The sequence below is a fragment of the Pseudophryne corroboree genome, chromosome 3 (genome assembly GCF_028390025.1).
Source record: "Pseudophryne corroboree isolate aPseCor3 chromosome 3, aPseCor3.hap2, whole genome shotgun sequence".
NCBI classification, from domain to species: Eukaryota; Metazoa; Chordata; class Amphibia; order Anura; family Myobatrachidae; genus Pseudophryne; species Pseudophryne corroboree.
In genome coordinates this window covers 546987008-547005650 of record NC_086446.1, presented here as the reverse complement: position 1 = coordinate 547005650, position 18643 = coordinate 546987008, and the positions used below count along the sequence as shown (strand labels likewise).

Below are 18643 nucleotides of genomic sequence, written 5' to 3'. Positions count from 1 at the left end.
TTCATTTGCTGTTTAGTAAAGAAAAACACTTTGACATCAATGACTTATTTTTTCTTAGGAAAAATAACTATGGCAGCAGTAGGTTTTGATCCAAAGCCTCCAAAGAAACTGGAACCTTAATCCAGCGCCTTAGACACTGCTGATTTTTAGCTCATGCATCTGGATCATATCAATCGGCTATTGAGGAGAAAAGTCTTTATTATTATTGATTTTCTTATTAGTGGAGAAAAACACATTGCCGTCACTGACTGACATTTTCATAGTAAAAGCATTATGGAAGCAGTGGGATTCAGACCCACGCCTCCAGAGAGACTGGAACCTAAATCCAGTGCCTTAGACCGCTCGCCCTTGCTACCCCATGGATACTTTTGACTCAAAGCTCAGAGTTCTGGATCATACAGTTAAGATTACAAGAAAAAATTGTGTAGTTATAAATCAATACTTGAAAAGAAGTGTCATGTTAAAAGTGTTTAAAATACAAAAATTTAAAAAAGGTACAAAATTAGCAGACAATATTAATTAGAAAAGATTTTTTGTCATTGACTTGCTGTTTAGTGGAGAAAAACACTTTGACATCAATGACAGTCGTTTTATCTTGAAAATAATAATGACAGCAGTGTAATTTGAACCCATGCCTCCAAACAGACTGGAGCCTTAATGCAGCATCTTAGACCGCTCAGCCACATTTCTACCTTGACTCCATAGCTCATAGTTTATAATTTTACATATTATTTTTACATTTTGAGAAGACTCTTGAAATTATGATAAACTGTTTTAAAATCTAGGGCAGATGATGAACTTTTTAACCTACCAATATTTTATTTTAGCAGCTTAGTGGCCTTAGACCACTCGGCCATGGTACCAAATGAACACTCTTAGCTCACAGATCTGGGCCATATAGCACAGATTACAGTACAAACATTTTTTTTTTTAAATAAATACTTAAAAAGAAGTGTTATACCAAAAGTGTTTAAGTTATGTACAAAATGTTTTGGAAGGTTAAAAAAGTACATCAATTGACATAAAATATTAATGAGAAAGGATTTTTTTATTATTCATTTGCTGTTTAGTAAAGAAAAACACTTTGACATCAATGACTTATTTTTTCTTAGGAAAAATAATTATGGCGGCAGTAGGTTTTGATCCAAAGCCTCCAAAGAAACTGGAACCTTAATCCAGCGCCTTAGTCACTGCTGATTTTTAGCTCATGCATCTGGATCATATCAATCAGCTATTGAGTAGAAAAGTCTTTATTATTATTGTTTTTCTTATTAGTGGAGAAAAACATTTTGTCATCACTGACTGATGTTTTCATAGTAAAATCATGGCAGCAGTGGGATTTGAACCCACGACCCCAGAGAGACTGGAGCCTAAATCCAGCACCTTAGACCGCTCGGCCATGCTACCACATGGACCTGTCTGACTGAATGCTCACAGTTCTGGATCATACAGTTGAGATTACAGGAAAAAATGTGTTGTTTTAAATCAATACTTGAAAAGAAGTGTCATGTTACAAGTATTAAAATACAAAAAGTTAAGGAAGCATAAAAAAGGTACAAAATTAGTAGACAATATTAATGAGTAAGGATTTTTTATTATTGATTTGCTGTTTAGTAGAGTAAAACAGTTTGACATCAATAAATGTCATTTTCTCTTGAAAATAATTATGGCAGCAGTGGGATTTGAACCCACGCCTCCAAAGAGACTGGAGCCTTAATCCAGCGCCTTAGACCGCTCAGCCATGCTACCACATATCTATTTTGGCTCCAAAGGTCATAGTTTATTATTTTACATATTATTTTTAAAGTTTGAGAAGATTCTTAAATTGTGATAAACTGTTTTAAAATCTAGGACAGATGATGAACTTTTCAACCTTCCAATATTTTACTTTAGCAACTTAGTGGCCTTAGACCGCTCGGCCATGGTACCACATGGACACTCTTCGCTCACAGATCTGGGTCATATAGCTCAGGTTACAGTAAAAACATTTTTTTAAATCAATATTTAAAAAGAAGTGTAATGCAAAAAGTGTTTAAATTATGTACAAAACGTTTTGGAAGGTTAAAAAAGTACATAAATTGACATAAAATATCAATGAGAAAGGATATTTTTATTATTTATTTGCTGTTTAGTAGAGAAAAAACACTTTGACATCAATTACTTATTTTTTCTCAGGGAAAATAATTATGGCAGCAGTAGGTTTTGAACCAATTCCTCCAAAGAATCTGGAACTTTAATCCAGCACCTTAGACACTGCTGATTTTTAGCTAATGCATCTGGATCATATTGATCAGATGTTGAGGAGAAAGGACTTTATTATTATTGATTTTCTTATTAGTGGAGAAAAACACATTGCCATCACTGACTGACATTTTCATAGTAAAATCATTATGGAAGCAGTGGGATTCAGACCCACGCCTCCAGAGAGACTGGAACCTAAATCCAGTGCCTAAGACCGCTCGCCCTTGCTACCCCATGGACCTGTCTGACTGAAAGCTCACAGTTCTGGATCATACAGCTGAGATTACAGGAAAAAAATGTGTTGTTTTAAATCAATACTTGAAAAGAAGTGTCATGTTACAAGTATTTAAAATACAAAAAGTTAAGGAAGCATAAAAAAGGTACAAAATTAGTAGACAATATTAATGAGTAAGGATTTTTTATTATTGATTTGCTGTTTAGTAGAGTAAAACAGTTTGACATCAATAAATGTCATTTTCTCTTGAAAATAATTATGGCAGCAGTGGGATTTGAACCCACGCCTCCAAAGAGACTGGAGCCTTAATGCAGCATCTTAGACCGCTCAGCCACATTTCTACCTTGACTCCATAGCTCATAGTTTATAATTTTACATATTATTTTTACATTTTGAGAAGACTCTTGAAATTATGATAAACTGTTTTAAAATGTAGGGCAGATGATGAACTTTTTAACCTACCAATATTTTATTTTAGCAGCTTAGTGGCCTTAGACCGCTCAGCCATGGTACCAAATGAACACTCTTAGCTCACAGATCTGGGCCATATAGCACAGATTACAGTACAAACATTTTTTTTTTTGTTTTAAATAAATACTTAAAAAGAAGTGTCATACCAAAAGTGTTTAAGTTATGTACAAAATGTTTTGGAAGGTTAAAAAAGTACATCAATTGACATAAAATATTAATGAGAAAGGATTTTTTTATTATTCATTTGCTGTTTAGTAAAGAAAAACACTTTGACATCAATGACTTATTTTTTCTTAGGAAAAATAATTATGGCAGCAGTAGGTTTTGATCCAAAGCCTCCAAAGAAACTGGAACCTTAATCCAGCGCCTTAGACACTGCTGATTTTTAGTTAATGCATCTGGATCATATCAATCAGCTATTGAGGAGAAAAGTCTTTATTATTATTGTTTTTCTTATTAGTGGAGAAAAACATTTTGTCATCACTGACTGATGTTTTCATAGTAAAATCATTATGGCAGCAGTGGGATTTGAACCCACGCCTCCAGAGAGACTGGAGCCTAAATCCAGCGCCTTAGACCGCTCGGCCATGCTACCACATGGACCTGTCTGACTGAATGCTCACAGTTCTGGATCATACAGTTGAGATTACAGGAAAAAAATGTGTTGTTTTAAATCAATACTTGAAAAGAAGTGTCATGTTACAAGTATTTAAAATACAAAAAGTTAAGGAAGCATAAAAAAGGTACAAAATTAGTAGACAATATTAATGAGTAAGGATTTTTTATTATTGATTTGCTGTTTAGTAGAGTAAAACAGTTTGACATCAATAAATGTCATTTTCTCTTGAAAATAATTATGGCAGCAGTGGGATTTGAATCCACACCTCCAAAGAGACTGGAGCCTTAATCCAGCGCCTTAGACCGCTCGGCCATGCTACCACATATCTATTTTGGCTCCAAAGGTCATAGTTTATTATTTTACATATTATTTTTAAAGTTTGAGAAGACTCTTGAAATTGTGATAAACTGTTTTAAAATCTAGGACAGATGATGAACTTTTCAACCTTCCAATATTTTACTTTAGCAACTTAGTGGCCTTAGACCGCTCGGCCATGGTACCACATGGACACTCTTAGCTCACAGATCTGGGTCATATAGCTCAGGTTACAGTAAAAACATTTTTTTAAATCAATATTTAAAAAGAAGTGTAATGCAAAAAGTGTTTAAATTATGTACAAAAAGTTTTGGAAGGTTAAAAAAGTACATAAATTGACATAAAATATCAATGAGAAAGGATATTTTTATTATTCATTTGCTGTTTAGTAGAGAAAAAACACTTTGACATCAATTACTTATTTTTTCTCAGGGAAAATAATTATGGCGGCAGTAGGTTTTGAACCAATTCCTCCAAAGAATCTGGAACTTTAATCCAGCTCCTTAGACACTGCTGATTTTTAGCTAATGCATCTGGATCATATTGATCAGATGTTGAGGAGAAAGGACTTTATTATTATTGATTTTCTTATTAGTGGAGAAAAACACATTGCCATCACTGACTGACATTTTCATAGTAAAAGCATTATGGAAGCAGTGGGATTCAGACCCACGCCTCCAGAGAGACTGGAACCTAAATCCAGTGCCTTAGACCGCTCGTCCTTGCTACCCCATAGATACTTTTGACTCAAAGCTCAGAGTTCTGGATCATATAGTTAAGATTACAAGAAAAAATTGTGTAGTTATAAATCAATACTTGAAAAGAAGTGTCATGTTAAAAGTGTTTAAAATACAAAAATTTAAAAAAGGTACAAAATTAGCAGACAATATTAATTAGAAAGGATTTTTTGCTATTGACTTGCTGTTTAGTGGAGAAAAACACTTTGACATCAATGACAGTCGTTTTATCTTGAAAATAATTATGACAGCAGTGTAATTTGAACCCATGCCTCCAAACAGACTGGAGCCTTAATGCAGCATCTTAGACCGCTCAGCCACATTTCTACCTTGATTTCATAGCTCATAGTTTATAATTTTACATATTATTTTTACATTTTGAGAATACTATTGAAATTATGATAAACTGTTTTAAAATCTAGGGCAGATGATGAACTTTTTAACCTACCAATATTTTATTTTAGCAGCTTAGTGGCCTTAGACCGCTCGGCCATGGTACCAAATGAACACTCTTAGCTCACAGATCTGGGCCATATAGCACAGATTACAGTACAAACATTTTTTTTTGTTTTAAATAAATACTTAAAAAGAAGTGTCATACCAAAAGTGTTTAAGTTATGTACAAAATGTTTTGGAAGGTTAAAAAAGTACATAAATTGACATAAAATATTAATGAGAAATGATTTTTTTATTATTCATTTGCTGTTTAGTAAAGAAAAACACTTTGACATCAATGACTTATTTTTTCTTAGGAAAAATAATTATGGCGGCAGTAGGTTTTGATCCAAAGCCTCCAAAGAAACTGGAACCTTAATCCAGCGCCTTAGTCACTGCTGATTTTTAGCTCATGCATCTGGATCATATCAATCAGCTATTGAGTAGAAAAGTCTTTATTATTATTGTTTTTCTTATTAGTGGAGAAAAACATTTTGTCATCACTGACTGATGTTTTCATAGTAAAATCATTATGGCAGCAGTGGGATTTGAACCCATGACCCCAGAGAGACTGGAGCCTAAATCCAGCACCTTAGACCGCTCGGCCATGCTACCACATGGACCTGTCTGACTGAATGCTCACAGTTCTGGATCATACAGTTGAGATTACAGGAAAAAATGTGTTGTTTTAAATCAATACTTGAAAAGAAGTGTCATGTTACAAGTATTAAAATACAAAAAGTTAAGGAAGCATAAAAAAGGTACAAAATTAGTAGACAATATTAATGAGTAAGGATTTTTTATTATTGATTTGCTGTTTAGTAGAGTAAAACAGTTTGACATCAATAAATGTCATTTTCTCTTGAAAATAATTATGGCAACAGTGGGATTTGAACCCACGCCTCCAGAGAGACTGGAGCCTTAATCCAGCGCCTTAGACCGCTCGGCCATGCTACCACATATCTATTTTGGCTCCAAAGGTCATAGTTTATTATTTTACATATTATTTTTAAAGTTTGAGAAGACTCTTGAAATTGTGATAAACTGTTTTAAAATCTAGGACAGATGATGAACTTTTCAACCTTCCAATATTTTACTTTAGCAACTTAGTGGCCTTAGACCGCTCGGCCATGGTACCACATGGACACTCTTAGCTCACAGATCTGGGTCATATAGCTCAGGTTACAGTAAAAATATTTTTTTAAATCAATATTTAAAAAGAAGTGTAATGCAAAAAGTGTTTAAATTATGTACAAAACGTTTTGGAAGGTTAAAAAAGTACATAAATTGACATAAAATATCAATGAGAAAGGATATTTTTATTATTCATTTGCTGTTTAGTAGAGAAAAAACACTTTGACATCAATTACTTATTTTTTCTCAGGGAAAATAATTATGGCGGCAGTAGGTTTTGAACCAATTCCTCCAAAGAATCTGGAACTTTAATCCAGCACCTTAGACACTGCTGATTTTTAGCTAATGCATCTGGATCATATTGATCAGATGTTGAGGAGAAAGGACTTTATTATTATTGATTTTCTTATTAGTGGAGAAAAACACATTGCCATCACTGACTGACATTTTCATAGTAAAATCATTATGGAAGCAGTGGGATTCAGACCCACGCCTCCAGAGAGACTGGAACCTAAATCCAGTGCCTTAGACCGCTCGCCCTTGCTACCCCATGGATACTTTTGACTCAAAGCTCAGAGTTCTGGATCATATAGTTAAGATTACAAGAAAAAATTGTGTAGTTATAAATCAATACTTGAAAAGAAGTGTCATGTTAAAAGTGTTTAAAATACAAAAATTTAAAAAAGGTACAAAATTAGCAGACAATATTAATTAGAAAGGATTTTTTATTATTGACTTGCTGTTTAGTGGAGAAAAACACTTTGACATCAATGACAGTCGTTTTATCTTGAAAATAATTATGACAGCAGTGTAATTTGAACCCATGCCTCCAAACAGACTGGAGCCTTAATGGAGCATCTTAGACCGCTCAGCCACATTTCTACCTTGACTCCATAGCTCATAGTTTATAATTTTACATATTATTTTTACATTTTGAGAAGACTCTTGAAATTATGATAAACTGTTTTAAAATCTAGGGCAGATGATGAACTTTTTAACCTACCAATATTTTATTTTAGCAGCTTAGTGGCCTTAGACCGCTCGGCCATGGTACCAAATGAACACTCTTAGCTCACAGATCTGGGCCATATAGCACAGATTACAGTACAAACATTTTTTGTTTTAAATAAATACTTAAAAAGAAGTGTCATACCAAAAGTGTTTAAGTTATGTACAAAATGTTTTGGAAGGTTAAAAAAGTACATCAATTGACATAAAATATTAATGAGAAAGGATTTTTTTATTATTCATTTGCTGTTTAGTAAAGAAAAACACTTTGACATCAATGACTTATTTTTTCTTAGGAAAAATAATTATGGCGGCAGTAGGTTTTGATGCAAAGCCTCCAAAGAAACTGGAACCTTAATCCAGCACCTTAGACACTGCTGATTTTTAGCTCATGCATCTGGATCATATCAATCAGCTATTGAGGAGAAAAGTCTTTATTGTTATTGATTTTCTTATTAGTGGAGAAAAACATTTTGTCATCACTGACTGATGTTTTCATAGTAAAATCATTATGGCAGCAGTGGGATTTGAACCCATGACCCCAGAGAGACTGGAGCCTAAATCCAGCACCTTAGACCGCTCGGCCATACTACCACATGGACCTGTCTGACTGAATGCTCACAGTTCTGGATCATACAGTTGAGATTACAGGAAAAAAATGTGTTGTTTTAAATCAATACTTGAAAAGAAGTGTCATGTTACAAGTATTTAAAATACAAAAAGTTAAGGAAGCATAAAAAAGGTACAAAATTAGTAGACAATATTAATAAGTAAGGATTTTTTATTATTGATTTGCTGTTTAGTAGAGTAAAACAGTTTGACATCAATAAATGTCATTTTCTCTTGAAAATAATTATGGCAGCAGTGGGATTTGAACCCACGCCTCCAAAGAGACTGGAGCCTTAATCCAGCGCCTTACACCGCTCAGCCATGCTACCACATATCTATTTTGGCTCCAAAGGTCATAGTTTATTATTTTACATATTATTTTTAAAGTTTGAGAAGATTCTTGAAATTGTGATAAACTGTTTTAAAATCTAGGACAGATGATGAACTTTTCAACCTTCCAATATTTTACTTTAGCAACTTAGTGGCCTTAGACCGCTCGGCCATGGTACCACATGGACACTCTTCGCTCACAGATCTGGGTCATATAGCTCAGGTTACAGTAAAAACAATTTTTAAAATCAATATTTAAAAAGAAGTGTAATGCAAAAAGTGTTTAAATTATGTACAAAAAGTTTTGGAAGGTTAAAAAAGTACATAAATTGACATAAAATATCAATGAGAAAGGATATTTTTATTATTTATTTGCTGTTTAGTAGAGAAAAAACACTTTTACATCAATTACTTATTTTTTCTCAGGGAAAATAATTATGGCGGCAGTAGGTTTTGAACCAATTCCTCCAAAGAATCTGGAACTTTAATCCAGCACCTTAGACACTGCTGATTTTTAGCTAATGCATCTGGATCATATTGATCAGATGTTGAGGAGAAAGGACTTTATTATTATTGATTTTCTTATTAGTGGAGAAAAACACATTGCCATCACTGACTGACATTTTCATAGTAAAAGCATTATGGAAGCAGTGGGATTCAGACCCACGCCTCCAGAGAGACTGGAACCTAAATCCAATGCCTTAGACCGCTCGCCCTTGCTATCCCATGGATACTTTTGACTCAAAGCTCAGAGTTCTGGATCATATAGTTAAGATTACAAGAAAAAATTGTGTAGTTATAAATCAATACTTGAAAAGAAGTGTCATGTTAAAAGTGTTTAAATTACAAAAATTTAAAAAAGGTACAAAATTAGCAGACAATATTAATTAGAAAGGATTTTTTGTTATTGACTTGCTGTTTAGTGGAGAAAAACACTTTGACATCAATGACAGTCGTTTTATCTTGAAAATAATTATGACAGCAGTGTAATTTGAACCCATGCCTCCAAACAGACTGGAGTCTTAATGCAGCATCTTAGACCGCTCAGCCACATTTCTACCTTGACTCCATAGCTCATAGTTTATAATTTTACATATTATTTTTACATTTTGAGAAGACTCTTGAAATTATGATAAACTGTTTTAAAATCTAGGGCAGATGAAGAACTTTTTAACCTACCAATATTTTATTTTAGCAGCTTAGTGGCCTTAGACCGCTCGGCCATGGTACCAAATGAACACTCGTAGCTCACAGATCTGGGCCATATAGCACAGATTACAGTACAAACATTTTTTTTTTGTTTTAAATAAATACTTAAAAAGAAGTGTCATACCAAAAGTGTTTAAGTTATGTACAAAATGTTTTGGAAGGTTAAAAAAGTACATCAATTGACATAAAATATTAATGAGAAAGGATTTTTTTATTATTAATTTGCTGTTTAGTAAAGAAAAACACTTTGACATCAATTACTTATTTTTTCTTAGGAAAAATAATTATGGCAGCAGTAGGTTTTGATCCAAAGCCTCCAAAGAAACTGGAACCTTAATCCAGCGCCTTAGACACTGCTGATTTTTAGTTAATGCATCTGGATCATATCAATCAGCTATTGAGGAGAAAAGTCTTTATTATTATTGTTTTTCTTATTAGTGGAGAAAAACATTTTGTCATCACTGACTGATGTTTTCATAGTAAAATCATTATGGCAGCAGTGGGATTTGAACCCACGCCTCCAGAGAGACTGGAGCCTAAATCCAGCGCCTTAGACCGCTCGGCCATGCTACCACATGGACCTGTTTGACAGAATGCTCACAGTTCTGGATCATACAGTTGAGATTACAAGAAAAAAATGTGTTGTTTTAAATCAATACTTGAAAAGAAGTGTCATGTTACTAGTATTTAAAATACAAAAAGTTAAGGAAGCATAAAAAAGGTACAAAATTAGTAGACAATATTAATGAGTAAGGATTTTTTATTATTGATTTGCTGTTTAGTAGAGTAAAACAGTTTGACATCAATAAATGTCATTTTCTCTTAAAAATAATTATGGCAGCAGTGGGATTTGAACCCACGCCTCCAAAGAGACTGGAGTCTTAATCCAGCACCTTAGACCGCTCGGCCATGCTACCACATATCTATTTTGGCTCCAAAGGTCATAGTTTATTATTTTACATATTATTTTTAAAGTTTGAGAAGACTCTTGAAATTGTGATAAACTGTTTTAAAATCTAGGACAGATGATGAACTTTTCAACCTTCCAATATTTTACTTTAGCAACTTAGTGGCCTTAGACCGCTCGGCCATGGTACCAAATGAACACTCTTAGCTCACAGATCTGGGCTATATAGCACAGATTACAGTACAAACATTTTTTTTTTTTTTAAATAAATACTTAAAAAGAAGTGTCATACCAAAAGTGTTTAAGTTATGTACAAAATGTTTTGGAAGGTTAAAAAAGTACATCAATTGACATAAAATATTAATGAGAAAGGATTTTTTTATTATTCATTTGCTGTTTAGTAAAGAAAAACACTTTGACATCAATGACTTATTTTTTCTTAGGAAAAATAATTATGGCGGCAGTAGGTTTTGATCCAAAGCCTCCAAAGAAACTGGAACCTTAATCCAGCGCCTTAGACACTGCTGATTTTTAGCTCATGCATCTGGATCATATCAATCAGCTATTGAGGAGAAAAGTCTTTATTATTATTGTTTTTCTTATTAGTGGAGAAAAACATTTTGTCATAACTGACTGATGTTTTCATAGTAAAATCATTATGGCAGCAGTGGGATTTGAACCCACTCCTCCAGAGAGACTGGAGCCTAAATCCAGCGCCTTAGACCGCTCGGCCATGCTACCACATGGACCTGTCTGACTGAATGCTCACAGTTCTGGATCATACAGTTGAGATTACAGGAAAAAAATGTGTTGTTTTAAATCAATACTTGAAAAGAAGTGTCATGTTACAAGTATTTAAAATACAAAAAGTTAAGGAAGCATAAAAAAGGTACAAAATTAGTAGACAATATTAATGAGTAAGGATTTTTTATTATTGATTTGCTGTTTAGTAGAGTAAAACAGTTTGACATCAATAAATGTCATTTTCTCTTGAAAATAATTATGGCAGCAGTGGGATTTGAACCCACGCCTCCAAAGAGACTGGAGCCTTAATCCAGTGCCTTAGACTGCTCGGCCATGCTACCACATATCTATTTTGGCTCCAAAGGTCATAGTTTATTATTTTACATATTATTTTTAAAGTTTGAGAAGACTCTTGACATTGTGATAAACTGTTTTAAAATCTAGGACAGATGATGAACTTTTCAACCTTCCAATATTTTACTTTAGCAACTTAGTGGCCTTAGACCGCTCGGCCATGGTACCACATGGACACTCTTAGCTCACAGATCTGGGTCATATAGCTCAGGTTACAGTAAAAATATTTTTTTAAATCAATATTAAAAAAAAAGTGTAATGCAAAAAGTGTTTAAATTATGTACAAAACGTTTTGGAAGGTTAAAAAAGTACATAAATTGACATAAAATATCAATGAGAAAGGATATTTTTATTATTCATTTGCTGTTTAGTAGAGAAAAAACACTTTGACATCAATGACTTATTTTTTCTCAGGGAAAATAATTATGGCGGCAGTAGGTTTTGAACCAATTCCTCCAAAGAATCTGGAACTTTAATCCAGCACCTTAGACACTGCTGATTTTTAGCTAATGCATCTGGATCATATTGATCAGATGTTGAGGAGAAAGGACTTTATTATTATTGATTTTCTTATTAGTGGAGAAAAACACATTACCGTCACTGACTGACATTTTCATAGTAAAAGCATTATGGAAGCAGTGGGATTCAGACCCACGCCTCCAGAGAGACTGGAACCTAAATCCAGTGCCTTAGACCGCTCGCCCTTGCTACCCCATGGATACTTTTGACTCAAAGCTCAGAGTTCTGGATCATATAGTTAAGATTACAAGAAAAAATTGTGTAGTTATAAATCAATACTTGAAAAGAAGTGTCATGTTAAAAGTGTTTAAAATACAAAAATTTAAAAAAGGTACAAAATTAGCAGACAATATTAATTAGAAAAGATTTTTTGTTATTGACTTGCTGTTTAGTGGAGAAAAACACTTTGACATCAATGACAGTCGTTTTATCTTGAAAATAATTATGACAGCAGTGTAATTTGAACCCATGCCTCCAAACAGACTGGAGCCTTAATGCAGCATCTTAGACCGCTCAGCCACATTTCTACCTTGACTCCATAGCTCATAGTTTATAATTTTACATATTATTTTTACATTTTGAGAAGACTCTTGAAATTATGATAAACTGTTTTAAAATCTAGGGAAGATGATGAACTTTTTAACCTACCAATATTTTATTTTAGCAGCTTAGTGGCCTTAGACCGCTCGGCCATGGTACCAAATGAACACTCTTAGCTCACAGATCTGGGCCATATAGCACAGATTACAGTACAAACATTATTTTTTTTTGTTTTAAATAAATACTTAAAAAGAAGTGTCATACCAAAAGTGTTTAAGTTATGTACAAAATGTTTTGGAAGGTTAAAAAAGTACATCAATTGACATAAAATATTAATGAGAAAGGATTTTTTTATTATTAATTTGCTGTTTAGTAAAGAAAAACACTTTGACATCAATGACTTATTTTTTCTTAGGAAAAATAATTATGGCGGCAGTAGGTTTTGATCCAAAGCCTCCAAAGAAACTGAAACCTTAATCCAGCGCCTTAGACACTGCTGATTTTTAGCTCATGCATCTGGATCATATCAATCAACTATTGAGGAGAAAAGTCTTTATTATTATTGTTTTTCTTATTAGTGGAGAAAAACATTTTGTCATCACTGACTGATGTTTTCATAGTAAAATCATTATGGCAGCAGTGGGATTTGAACCCACGCCTCCAGAGAGACTGGAGCCTAAATCCAGCGCCTTAGACCGCTCGGCCATGCTACCACATGGACCTGTTTGACTGAATGCTCACAGTTCTGGATCATACAGTTGAGATTACAAGAAAAAAATGTGTTGTTTTAAATCAATACTTGAAAAGAAGTGTCATGTTACAAGTATTTAAAATACAAAAAGTTAAGGAAGCATAAAAAAGGTACAAAATTAGTAGACAATATTAATGAGTAAGGATTTTTTATTATTGATTTGCTGTTTAGTAGAGTAAAACAGTTTGACATCAATAAATGTCATTTTCTCTTAAAAATAATTATGGCAGCAGTGGGATTTGAACCAACGCCTCCAAAGAGACTGGAGCCTTAATCCAGCGCCTTAGACCGCTCGGCCATGCTACCACATATCTATTTTGGCTCCAAAGGTCATAGTTTATTATTTTACATATTATTTTTAAAGTTTGAGAAGACTCTTGAAATTGTGATAAACTGTTTTAAAATCTAGGACAGATGATGAACTTTTCAACCTTCCAATATTTTACTTTAGCAACTTAGTGGCCTTAGACCGCTCGGCCATGGTACCACATGGACACTCTTAGCTCACAGATCTGGGTCATATAGCTCAGGTTACAGTAAAAACATTTTTATAAATCAATATTTAAAAAGAAGTGTAATGCAAAAAGTGTTTAAATTATGTACAAAACGTTTTGGAAGGTTAAAAAAGTACATAAATTGACATAAAATATCAATGAGAAAGGATATTTTTATTATTCATTTGCTGTTTAGTAGAGAAAAAACACTTTGACATCAATGACTTATTTTTTCTCAGGGAAAATAATTATGGCAGCAGTAGGTTTTGAACCAATTCCTCCAAAGAATCTGGAACTTTAATCCAGCACCTTAGACACTGCTGATTTTTAGCTAATGCATTTGGATCATATTGATCAGATGTTGAGGAGAAAGGACTTTATTATTATTGATTTTCTTATTAGTTGAGAAAAACACATTGCCCTCACTGACTGACATTTTCATAGTAAAATCATTATGGATGCAGTGGGATTCGGACCCACGCCTCCAGAGAGACTGGAACCTAAATCCAGTGCCTTAGACCGCTTGCCCTTGCTACCCCATGGATACTTTTGACTCAAAGCTCAGAGTTCTGGATCATATAGTTAAGATTACAAGAAAAAAATGTGTAGTTATAAATCAATACTTGAAAAGAAGTGTCATGTTAAAAGTGTTTAAAATACAAAAATTTAAAAAAGGTACAAAATTAGCAGACAATATTAATTAGAAAGGATTTTTTATTATTGACTTGCTGTTTAGTGGAGAAAAACACTTTGACATCAATGACAGTCATTTTATCTTGAAAATAATTATGACAGCAGTGGAATTTGAACCCATGCTTCCAAACAGACTGGAGCCTTAATGCAGCATCTTAGACCGCTCAGCCACATTTCTATCTTGACTCCATAGCTCATAGTTTATAATTTTACATATTATTTTTACATTTTGAGAAGACTCTTGAAATTATGATACACTGTTTTAAAATTTAGGGCAGATGATGAACTTTTTAACCTACCAATATTTTATTTTAGCAGCTTAGTGGCCTTAGACCGCTCGGCCATGGTACCAAATGAACACTCTTAGCTCACAGATCTGGGCCATATAGCACAGATTACAGTACAAACATTTTTTTTTGTTTTAAATAAATACTTAAAAAGAAGTGTCATACCAAAAGTGTTTAAGTTATGTACAAAATGTTTTGGAAGGTTAAAAAAGTACATCAATTGACATAAAATATTAATGAGAAAGGATTTTTTTATTATTCATTTGCTGTTTAGTAAAGAAAAACACTTTGACATCAATGACTTATTTTTTCTTAGGAAAAATAATTATGGCGGCAGTAGGTTTTGATCCAAAGCCTCCAAAGAAACTGGAACCTTAATCCAGCGCCTTAGACACTGCTGATTTTTAGCTCATGCATCTGGATCATATCAATCAGCTATTGAGGAGAAAAGTCTTTATTATTATTGTTTTTCTTATTAGTGGAGAAAAACATTTTGTCATAACTGACTGATGTTTTCATAGTAAAATCATTATGGCAGCAGTGGGATTTGAACCCACTCCTCCAGAGAGACTGGAGCCTAAATCCAGCGCCTTAGACCGCTCGGCCATGCTACCACATGGACCTGTCTGACTGAATGCTCACAGTTTTGGATCATACAGTTGAGATTACAGGAAAAAAATGTGTTGTTTTAAATCAATACTTGAAAAGAAGTGTCATGTTACAAGTATTTAAAATACAAAAAGTTAAGGAAGCATAAAAAAGGTACAAAATTAGTAGACAATATTAATGAGTAAGGATTTTTTATTATTGATTTGCTGTTTAGTAGAGTAAAACAGTTTGACATCAATAAATGTCATTTTCTCTTGAAAATAATTATGGCAGCGGTGGGATTTGAACCCACGCCTCCAAAGAGACTGGAGCCTTAATCCAGTGCCTTAGACCGCTCGGCCATGCTACCACATATCTATTTTGGCTCCAAAGGTCATAGTTTATTATTTTACATATTATTTTTAAAGTTTGAGAAGACTCTTGAAATTGTGATAAACTGTTTTAAAATCTAGGACAGATGATGAACTTTTCAACCTTCCAATATTTTACTTTAGCAACTTAGTGGCCTTAGACCGCTCGGCCATGGTACCACATGGACACTCTTAGCTCACAGATCTGGGTCATATAGCTCAGGTTACAGTAAAAATATTTTTTTAAATCAATATTTAAAAAAAAGTGTAATGCAAAAAGTGTTTAAATTATGTACAAATCGTTTTGGAAGGTTAAAAAAGTACATAAATTGACATAAAATATCAATGAGAAAGGATATTTTTATTATTCATTTGCTGTTTAGTAGAGAAAAAACACTTTGACATCAATTACTTATTTTTTCTCAGGGAAAATAATTATGGCGGCAGTAGGTTTTGAACCAATTCCTCCAAAGAATCTGGAACTTTAATCCAGCACCTTAGACACTGCTGATTTTTAGCTAATGCATCTGGATCATATTGATCAGATGTTGAGGAGAAAGGACTTTATTATTATTGTTTTTCTTATTAGTGGAGAAAAACACATTACCGTCACTGACTGACATTTTCATAGTAAAAGCATTATGGAAGCAGTGGGATTCAGACCCACGCCTCCAGAGAGACTGGAACCTAAATCCAGTGCCTTAGACCGCTCGCCCTTGCTACCCCATGGATACTTTTGACTCAAAGCTCAGAGTTCTGGATCATATAGTTAAGATTACAAGAAAAAATTGTGTAGTTATAAATCAATACTTGAAAAGAAGTGTCATGTTAAAAGTGTTTGAAATACAAAAATTTAAAAAAGGTACAAAATTAGCAGACAATATTAATTAGAAAAGATTTTTTGTTATTGACTTGCTGTTTAGTGGAGAAAAACACTTTGACATCAATGACAGTCGTTTTATCTTGAAAATAATTATGACAGCAGTGTAATTTGAACCCATGCCTCCAAACAGACTGGAGCCTTAATGCAGCATCTTAGACCGCTCAGCCACATTTCTACCTTGACTCCATAGCTCATAGTTTATAATTTTACATATTATTTTTACATTTTGAGAAGACTCTTGAAATTATGATAAACTGTTTTAAAATCTAGGGCAGATGATGAACTTTTTAACCAACCAATATTTTATTTTAGCAGCTTAGTGGCCTTAGACCGCTCGGCCATGGTACCAAATGAACACTCTTAGCTCACAGATCTGGGCCATATAGCACAGATTACAGTACAAACATTTTTTTTTTTTAAATAAATACTTAAAAAGAAGTGTCATACCAAAAGTGTTTAAGTTATGTACAAAATGTTTTGGAAGGTTAAAAAAGTACATCAATTGACATAAAATATTAATGAGAAAGGATTTTTTTATTATTAATTTGCTGTTTAGTAAAGAAAAACACTTTGACATCAATGACTTATTTTTTCTTAGGAAAAATAATTATGGCGGCAGTAGGTTTTGATCCAAAGCCTCCAAAGAAACTGGAACCTTAATCCAGCGCCTTAGACACTGCTGATTTTTAGCTCATGCATCTGGATCATATCAATCAGCTATTGAGGAGAAAAGTCTTTATTATTATTGTTTTTCTTATTAGTGGAGAAAAACATTTTGTCATCACTGACTGATGTTTTCATAGTAAAATCATTATGGCAGCAGTGGGATTTGAACCCACACCTCCAGAGAGACTGGAGTCTAAATCCAGCGCCTTAGACCGCTCGGCCATGCTACCACATGGACCTGTCTGACTGAATGCTCACAGTTCTGGATCATACAGTTGAGATTACAGGAAAAAAATGTGTTGTTTTAAATCAATACTTGAAAAGAAGTGTCATGTTACAAGTATTTAAAATACAAAAAGTTAAGGAAGCATAAAAAAGGTACAAAATTAGTAGACAATATTAATGAGTAAGGATTTTTTATTATTGATTTGCTGTTTAGTAGAGTAAAACAGTTTGACATCAATAAATGTCATTTTCTCTTGAAAATAATTATGGCAGCAGTGGGATTTGAATCCACGCCTCCAAAGAGACTGGAGCCTTAATCCAGTGCCTTAGACCGCTCGGCCATGCTACCACATATCTATTTTGGCTCCAAAGGTCATAGTTTATTATTTTACATATTATTTTTAAAGTTTGAGAAGACTCTTGAAATTGTGATAAACTGTTTTAAAATCTAGGACAGATGATGAACTTTTCAACCTTCCAATATTTTACTTTAGCAACTTAGTGGCCTTAGACCGCTCGGCCATGGTACCACATGGACACTCTTAGCTCACAGATCTGGGTCATATAGCTCAGGTTTCAGTAAAAATATTTTTTTAAATCAATATTTAAAAAGAAGTGTAATGCAAAAAGTGTTTAAATTATGTACAAAACGTTTTGGAAGGTTAAAAAAGTACATAAATTGACATAAAATATCAATGAGAAAGGATATTTTTATTATTCATTTGCTGTTTAGTAGAGAAAAAACACTTTGACATCAATTACTTATTTTTTCTCAGGGAAAATAATTATGGCGGCAGTAGGTTTTGAACCAATTCCTCCAAAGAATCTGGAACTTTAATCCATCACCTTAGACACTGCTGATTTTTAGCTAATGCATCTGGATCATATTGATCAGATGTTGAGGAGAAAGGACTTTATTATTATTGATTTTCTTATTAGTGGAGAAAAACACATTGCCATCACTGACTGACATTTTCATAGTAAAATCATTATGGAAGCAGTGGGATTCAGACCCACGCCTCCAGAGAGACTGGAACCTAAATCCAGTGTCTTAAACCGCTCGCCCTTGCTACCCCATGGATACTTTTGACTCAAAGCTCAGAGTTCTGGATCATATAGTTAAGATTACAAGAAAAAATTGTGTAGTTATAAATCAATACTTGAAAAGAAGTGTCATGTTAAAAGTGTTTAAAATACAAAAATTTAAAAAAGGTACAAAATTAGCAGACAATATTAATTAGAAAGGATTTTTTATTATTGACTTGCTGTTTAGTGGAG

General features: G+C 33.4%; 18 non-coding genes across 18 annotated transcripts; all 18 read right to left on the bottom strand.

Moving 5' to 3' along the window:
• Positions 1-1325: 1325 nt before the first annotated feature.
• TRNAL-UAG (transfer RNA leucine (anticodon UAG)) lies at positions 1326-1407 on the bottom strand. Its single transcript has one exon. It is a non-coding gene; the product is annotated as a tRNA-Leu (tRNA).
• Positions 1408-1667: 260 nt separating this feature from the next.
• TRNAL-AAG (transfer RNA leucine (anticodon AAG)) lies at positions 1668-1749 on the bottom strand. The gene has a single exon. It is a non-coding gene; the product is annotated as a tRNA-Leu (tRNA).
• Positions 1750-3460: 1711 nt separating this feature from the next.
• Positions 3461-3542, bottom strand: TRNAL-UAG (transfer RNA leucine (anticodon UAG)). The gene has a single exon. It is a non-coding gene; the product is annotated as a tRNA-Leu (tRNA).
• A 262-nt stretch (positions 3543-3804) lies between these two features.
• TRNAL-AAG (transfer RNA leucine (anticodon AAG)) lies at positions 3805-3886 on the bottom strand. Its single transcript has one exon. It is a non-coding gene; the product is annotated as a tRNA-Leu (tRNA).
• Positions 3887-5586: 1700 nt separating this feature from the next.
• Positions 5587-5668, bottom strand: TRNAL-UAG (transfer RNA leucine (anticodon UAG)). Its single transcript has one exon. It is a non-coding gene; the product is annotated as a tRNA-Leu (tRNA).
• Positions 5669-5928: 260 nt separating this feature from the next.
• Positions 5929-6010, bottom strand: TRNAL-AAG (transfer RNA leucine (anticodon AAG)). Its single transcript has one exon. It is a non-coding gene; the product is annotated as a tRNA-Leu (tRNA).
• A 1697-nt stretch (positions 6011-7707) lies between these two features.
• On the bottom strand, positions 7708-7789 carry TRNAL-UAG (transfer RNA leucine (anticodon UAG)). The gene has a single exon. It is a non-coding gene; the product is annotated as a tRNA-Leu (tRNA).
• Positions 7790-8051: 262 nt separating this feature from the next.
• TRNAL-AAG (transfer RNA leucine (anticodon AAG)) lies at positions 8052-8133 on the bottom strand. Its single transcript has one exon. It is a non-coding gene; the product is annotated as a tRNA-Leu (tRNA).
• A 1701-nt stretch (positions 8134-9834) lies between these two features.
• On the bottom strand, positions 9835-9916 carry TRNAL-UAG (transfer RNA leucine (anticodon UAG)). The gene has a single exon. It is a non-coding gene; the product is annotated as a tRNA-Leu (tRNA).
• Positions 9917-10178: 262 nt separating this feature from the next.
• On the bottom strand, positions 10179-10260 carry TRNAL-AAG (transfer RNA leucine (anticodon AAG)). The gene has a single exon. It is a non-coding gene; the product is annotated as a tRNA-Leu (tRNA).
• A 649-nt stretch (positions 10261-10909) lies between these two features.
• On the bottom strand, positions 10910-10991 carry TRNAL-UAG (transfer RNA leucine (anticodon UAG)). Its single transcript has one exon. It is a non-coding gene; the product is annotated as a tRNA-Leu (tRNA).
• A 262-nt stretch (positions 10992-11253) lies between these two features.
• On the bottom strand, positions 11254-11335 carry TRNAL-AAG (transfer RNA leucine (anticodon AAG)). Its single transcript has one exon. It is a non-coding gene; the product is annotated as a tRNA-Leu (tRNA).
• Positions 11336-13038: 1703 nt separating this feature from the next.
• Positions 13039-13120, bottom strand: TRNAL-UAG (transfer RNA leucine (anticodon UAG)). The gene has a single exon. It is a non-coding gene; the product is annotated as a tRNA-Leu (tRNA).
• Positions 13121-13382: 262 nt separating this feature from the next.
• On the bottom strand, positions 13383-13464 carry TRNAL-AAG (transfer RNA leucine (anticodon AAG)). Its single transcript has one exon. It is a non-coding gene; the product is annotated as a tRNA-Leu (tRNA).
• A 1700-nt stretch (positions 13465-15164) lies between these two features.
• On the bottom strand, positions 15165-15246 carry TRNAL-UAG (transfer RNA leucine (anticodon UAG)). The gene has a single exon. It is a non-coding gene; the product is annotated as a tRNA-Leu (tRNA).
• Positions 15247-15508: 262 nt separating this feature from the next.
• TRNAL-AAG (transfer RNA leucine (anticodon AAG)) lies at positions 15509-15590 on the bottom strand. Its single transcript has one exon. It is a non-coding gene; the product is annotated as a tRNA-Leu (tRNA).
• Positions 15591-17288: 1698 nt separating this feature from the next.
• Positions 17289-17370, bottom strand: TRNAL-UAG (transfer RNA leucine (anticodon UAG)). The gene has a single exon. It is a non-coding gene; the product is annotated as a tRNA-Leu (tRNA).
• Positions 17371-17632: 262 nt separating this feature from the next.
• TRNAL-AAG (transfer RNA leucine (anticodon AAG)) lies at positions 17633-17714 on the bottom strand. Its single transcript has one exon. It is a non-coding gene; the product is annotated as a tRNA-Leu (tRNA).
• Between the last annotated feature and the right edge of the window lie 929 nt (positions 17715-18643).